This window comes from Zeus faber (genome assembly GCF_960531495.2).
Source record: "Zeus faber genome assembly, contig: SCAFFOLD_26, whole genome shotgun sequence".
In the NCBI taxonomy this organism is placed as follows: Eukaryota; Metazoa; Chordata; class Actinopteri; order Zeiformes; family Zeidae; genus Zeus; species Zeus faber.
This window is the reverse complement of record NW_028293125.1, coordinates 1,743,399-1,749,942: the sequence shown is the minus strand read 5'-3', so window position 1 is coordinate 1,749,942 and position 6,544 is coordinate 1,743,399.

Here is a 6,544-nt window from a genome sequence, read left to right as displayed (position 1 = left end):
GAAAGAAAGAATGAAAGAAAGATTGAAAGACTGAAAGAAAGAATGAAAGGCAGATTGAAAGAAAGATTGAAAGTAAGAAAAATTGTAAGAAAGAATGAAAGAAAGATTGAAAGATTGCAAGAAAGAATGAAAGAAATATTGAAAGATTGAAATATTGAAAGAAAGAATGAAAGAAAGATTGAAAGATTGAAAGAAAGATTGAAAGATTGAAATAAAGATTGAAAGTTTGAAAGAAAGATTGAAAGAAAGATTTAAAGAAAGAAAGAAAGATTGAAAGAAAGATTGAAAGAAAGAAAGATTGAAAGATTGAATAATTGAAAGAAAGACTGAAAGAAAGAATGACGGACAGAAAGATTGAAAGAAAGAATGAAAGAAAGATTGAAAGAAAGATTTAAACAAAGAAAGATTGAAAGTAAGAAAGATTGAAAGAAATATTGAACGAAAGATTGAAAGAAAGGATGAAAGAAAGATTGAAAAAAAGATTGAAAAAAAGAAAGATTGAAAGAAAGATTGAACGACTGAAGAAAAGAATGAAAGAAAGATTGAAAGAAAGATTGAAAGAAAGAAATATTGAAGGAAAGATTGAAAGATTGAATGATTGAAAGAAAGACTGAAAGAAAGATTGACCGACAGAAAAATTGAAAGAAAGAATGAAAGAAAGATTGAAAGAAAGAATGAAAGAAAGATTGAAAGATTATACAATTGAAAGAAAGATTGCAAGAAAGATTGAAAAAAGAAAGATTGAAAGAAAGAATAAAAGAAAGATTGAAAGAAAGATGGAAAGAAAGAAAGATTGAAAGAAATAACAAAAGAAAGATTGAAAGAAAGAATGAAAGAAAGATTGAAAGACTGAAAGAAAGAATGAAAGGCAGATTGAAAGAAAGATTGAAAGTAAGAAAAATTGAAAGAAAGAATGAAAGAAAGATTGAAAGATTGCAAGAAAGAATGAACGAAATATTGAAAGATTGAAATATTGAAAGAAAGAATGAAAGAAAGATTGAAAGATTGAAAGAAAGATTGAAAGATTGAAATAAAGATTGAAAGTTTGAAAGAAAGATTGAAAGAAAGATTTAAAGAAAGAAAGAAAGATTGAAAGAAAGATTGAAAGAAAGATTAAAAGAAAGAAAGATTGAAAGATTGAATAATTGAAAGAAAGACTGAAAGAAAGAATGAGGGACAGAAAGATTGAAAGAAAGAATGAAAGAAAGATTGAAAAAAGATTGAAAGACTGAAAGAAAGAATGAAAGAAACATTGAAAGATTAAACAATTGAAAGAAAGATTGCAAGAAAGATGGAAAGAATGAAAGATTGAAATAATGATTAAAAGTTTGAAAGAAAGTTTGAAAGAAAGATTTAAACAAAGAAAGATTGAAAGTAAGAAAGATTGAAAGAAATATTGAACGAAAGATTGAAAGAAAGGATGAAAGAAAGATTGAAAGAAAGATTGAAAAAAAGAAAGATTGAAAGAATGATTGAACGACTGAAGGAAAGAATGAAAGAAAGATTGAAAGAAATAAATATTGAAGGAAAGATTGAAAGATTGAATGACTGAAAGAAAGACTGAAAGAAAGATTGACAGACAGAATGAAAGAAAGATTGAAAGAAAGAATGAAAGAAAGATTGAAAGAAAGAATGAAATAAAGATTGAAATTTTGAAAGAAAGATTGAAAGAAAGATTTAAAGAAAGATTGAAAGACTGAAAGAAAGAATGAAAGGCAGATTGAAAGAAAGATTGAAAGTAAGAAAGATTGAAAGAAAGAATGAAAGAAAGATTGAAAGATTGACAGAAAGAATGACAGAAAGATTGAAAGATTGAAATATTGAAAGAAAGAATGAAAAAGAGATTGAAAGATTGAAAGAAAGAATGAAAGAAAGATTGAAAGATTAAACAATTGAAAGAAAGTTTGCAAGAAAGATTGAAAAAAGAAAGATTGAAAGAAAGAATGAAAAAAAGATTGATAGATAGATGGATAGAAAGATTGAAAGAAAGAAAGATTGAAAGAATAACAAAAGAAAGATTGAAAGATTGGAAGAAATATTGAAAGATAGAAAAATTGAAAGTAAGAAAGATTGAAAGAAAAAATTAAAGAAAGATTGAAAGATTGAAAGAAAGAATGAAAGAAAGATTGAAAGATTGAAAGAAAGATTGAAAGAAAGATTGAAAGAAAGATTGAAAGATTGAAAGTTTGAAATAAAGATTGAAAGTTTGAAAGAAAGATTGAAAGAAAGATTTAAAGAAAGAAAGATTGAAAGAAATATTGAAAGAAAGACTGAAAGATTGAAAGAAAGATTGAAAGAAAGAATGAAAGAAAGATTGAAAGATTGAAAGATTGAAATAAAGAATGAAAGTTTGAAAGAAAGATTGAAAGAAAGATTTAAAGAAAGAAAGATTGAAAGTAAGAAAGATTGAAAGAAATATTGAAAGAAAGATTGAAAGATTGAAAGAAAGATTGAAAGAAAGAATGAAAGAAAGATTGAAAGAAAGATTGAAAGAAAGATTGAAAGAAAGATTGAAAGACTGAAGGAAAGAATGAAAGAAAGATTGAAAGAAAGATAGAAAGAAAGAAAGATTGAAAGAAAGATTGAAAGATTGAATGATTGAAAGAAAGACTGAAAGATAGATTGAAAGATTGAAGATTGAAAGATTCAAAGAAAGATTGAAAGAAAGATTGAACGACTGAAAGATTGAAAGAAAGATTGAAAGTTTGAAACAAATTTTGAAAGACTGAAAGAAAGAATGAAAGAAAGATTGAAAGAAAGATTGAAAAAAGAAAGATTGAAAGAAAATTTGAAAGAAAGATTGAAGAAGGAATGAAAGAAAGATTGAATGAAAAATTGAAAGACAGAAAGATTGAAAGAAAGAATGAAAGAAAGATTGAAAGATTGAAAGAAAGATTGAAAGATTAAAAGAAAGAATGAAAGAAAGATTGAAAAATTGAAAGATTGAAAGAAAGATTTAAAAAAAGATTGAAAGACTGGAAGAAAGAATGAAAGAAAGATTGAAAGATTCAACAATTGAAAGAAAGATTGCAAAAAAGATTTAAAAAAGAAATATTGAAAGAAAGAATGAAAGAATGAAAGAAAGATTGAAAGATTGAAAGAAAGAAAGATTGAAAGAAAGAATGAAAGAACAATTGAAAGAAAGAATGAAAGAATGAAAGAAAAATTGACAGATTGAAAGAAATATTGAAAAAAGAAAGATTGAAAGAAAGAATGAAAGAAAGATTGAAAGAAAGATGGAAAGAAAGATTGAAAGAAAGAAAGATTGAAAGAAATAATAAAAGAAAGATTGAACGATTGGAAGAAATATTGAAAGATAGAAAAATTGAAAGTAAGAAAGATTGAAAGAAAGAATGAAACAAAGATTGAAAGATTGACAGAAAGAATGACAGAAAGATTGAAAGATTGAAATATTGAAAGAAAGAATGAAAAAGAGATTGAAAGACTGAAAGAAAGAATGAAAGAAAGATTGAAAGATTAAACAATTGAAAGAAAGTTTGCAAGAAAGGTTGAAAAAAGAAAGATTGAAAGAAAGAATGAAAAAAAGATTGATAGATAGATGGATAGAAAGATTGAAAGAAAGAAAGATTGAAAGAATAACAAAAGAAAGATTGAAAGATTGGAAGAAATATTGAAAGATAGAAAAATTGAAAGTAAGAAAGATTGAAAGAAAAAATTAAAGAAAGATTGAAAGATTGAAAGAAAGAATGAAAGAAAGAATGAAAGATTGAAAGAAAGATTGAAAGAAAGATTGAAAGATTGAAAGTTTGAAATAAAGATTGAAAGTTTGAAAGAAAGATTGAAAGAAAGATTTAAAGAAAGAAAGATTGAAAGAAATATTGAAAGAAAGACTGAAAGATTGAAAGAAAGATTGAAAGAAAGAATGAAAGAAAGATTGAAAGATTGAAAGATTGAAATAAAGAATGAAAGTTTGAAAGAAAGATTGAAAGAAAGATTTAAAGAAAGAAAGATTGAAAGTAAGAAAGATTGAAAGAAATATTGAAAGAAAGATTGAAAGATTGAAAGAAAGATTGAAAGAAAGAATGAAAGAAAGATTGAAAGAAAGATTGAAAGACTGAAGGAAAGAATGAAAGAAAGATTGAAAGAAAGATTGAAAGAAAGATAGAAAGAAAGAAAGATTGAAAGAAAGATTGAAAGATTGAATGATTGAAAGAAAGACTGAAAGATAGATTGAAAGATTGAAGATTGAAAGATTCAAAGAAAGATTGAAAGAAAGATTGAACGACTGAAAGATTGAAAGAAAGATTGAAAGTTTGAAACAAATTTTGAAAGACTGAAAGAAAGAATGAAAGAAAGATTGAAAGAAAGATTGAAAAAAGAAAGATTGAAAGAAAATTTGAAAGAAAGATTGAAGAAGGAATGAAAGAAAGATTGAATGAAAAATTGAAAGACAGAAAGATTGAAAGAAAGATTGAAAGATTAAAAGAAAGAATGAAAGAAAGATTGAAAAATTGAAAGATTGAAAGAAAGATTTAAAAAAAGATTGAAAGACTGGAAGAAAGAATGAAAGAAAGATTGAAAGATTCAACAATTGAAAGAAAGATTGCAAGAAAGATTTAAAAAAGAAAGATTGAAAGAAAGAATGAAAGAATGAAAGAAAGATTGAAAGATTGAAAGAAAGAAAGATTGAAAGATTGAATGGTTGAAAGAAAGACTGAAAGAAAGATTGACAGACTGAAAGACTGAAAGAGAGAATGAAAGAAAGATTGAAAGATTCAAAAATTGAAAGAAAGATTGCAAGAAAGATTGAAAAAAGAAAGATTGAAAGAAAGAATGAAAGAAATATTGAAAGAAATAACAAAAGAAAGATTGAAAGAAAGAATGAAAGAAAGATTGAAATATTGAAAGAAAGAATGAAAGAAAGATTGAAAGAAGAAAGAAAGATTGAAAGAAAGATTGAAAGATTGAAAGATTGAAAGATTGAAATAAAGATTGAAAGTTTGAAAGAAAGATTGAAAGAAAGATTTAAAGAAAGAAAGATTGAAAGTAAGAAAGATTGAAAGAAATATTGAAAGAAAGATTGAAAAAAAGAAATATTGAAAGAAAGATTGAAGGACTGATGGAAAGAATGAAATAAAGATTGAAAGAAAGATTGAAAGAAAGAAATATTGAAGGAAAGATTGAAAGATTGAATGATTGAAAGAAAGACTGAAAGAAAGATTGACGGACAGAAAGATTGAAAGAAAGAATGAAAGAAAGATTGAAAGAAAGAAAGATTGAAAGATTAAACAATTGAAAGAAAGATTGCAAGAAAGATTGAAAAAAGAAAGATTGAAAGAAAGATTGAAAGAAAGATGGAAAGGAAGAAAGATTGAAAGAAATAACAAAAGAAAGATTGAAAGAAAGAATGAAAGAAAGATTGAACGATTGGAAACAATATTGAAAGAAAGAAAGATTGAAAGTAAGATAGATTGAAAGAAAGAATGAAAGAAAGATTGAAAGATTGAAAGAAAGAATGAAAGAAAGATTGAAAGATTGAAAGAAAGATTGAAAGATTGAAAGATTGAAATAAAGATTGAAAGTTTGAAAGAAAGATTTAAAGAAAGATTGAAAGACTGAAAGAAAGAATGAAAGGCAGATTGAAAGAAAGATTGAAAGTAAGAAGGATTGAAAGAAAGAATGAAAGAAAGACTGAAAGATTGCAAGAAAGAATGAAAGAAAGATTGAAAGATTGAAATATTGAAAGAAAGAATGAAAGAAAGATTGAAAGATTGAAAGAAAAAATGAAAGAAAGATTGAAAGAAAGATTGAAAGATTGAAAGATTGAAATAAATATTGAAAGTTTGAAAGAAAGATTGAAAGAAAGACTGAAAGAAAGATTGAAAGATTGAAAGAAAGATTGAAAGAAAGATTGAAAGATTGAAATATTGAAAGAAAGAATGAAAGAAAGATTGAAAGATTGAAAGAAAGATTGAAAGAAAGATTGAAAGAATGAAAGATTGAAATAATGATTGAAAGTTTGAAAGAAAGATTGAAAGAAAGATTTAAACAAAGAAAGATTGAAATTAAGAAAGATTTAAAGAAATATTGAACGAAAGATTGAAAGAAAGATTGAAAGAAAGATTGAAAAAAAGAAAGATTGAAAGAAAGATTGAACGACTGAAGGATAGAATGAAAGAAAGATTGAAAGAAAGATTGAACGACTGAAATATTGAAGGAAAGATTGAAAGATTGAATGATTGAAAGAAAGACTGAAAGAAAGATTGACAGACAGAAAGATTGAAAGAAAGAATGAAAGAATGATTGAAAGAAAGAATAAAAGAAATATTGAAAGATTAAACAATTGAAAGAAAGATTGCAAGAAAGATTGAAAAAAGAAAGATTGAAAGAAAGAATAAAAGAAAGATTGAAAGAAAGATGGAAAGAAAGAAAGATTGAAAGAAATAACAAAAGAAAGATTGAAAGAAAGAATGAAAGAAAGATTGAACGATTGGAAGAAATATTGAAAGAAAGAAAGATTGAAAGTAAGATAGATTGAAAGTAAGAATGAAAGAAAGATTGAAAGATTTAAAGAAAGAATGAA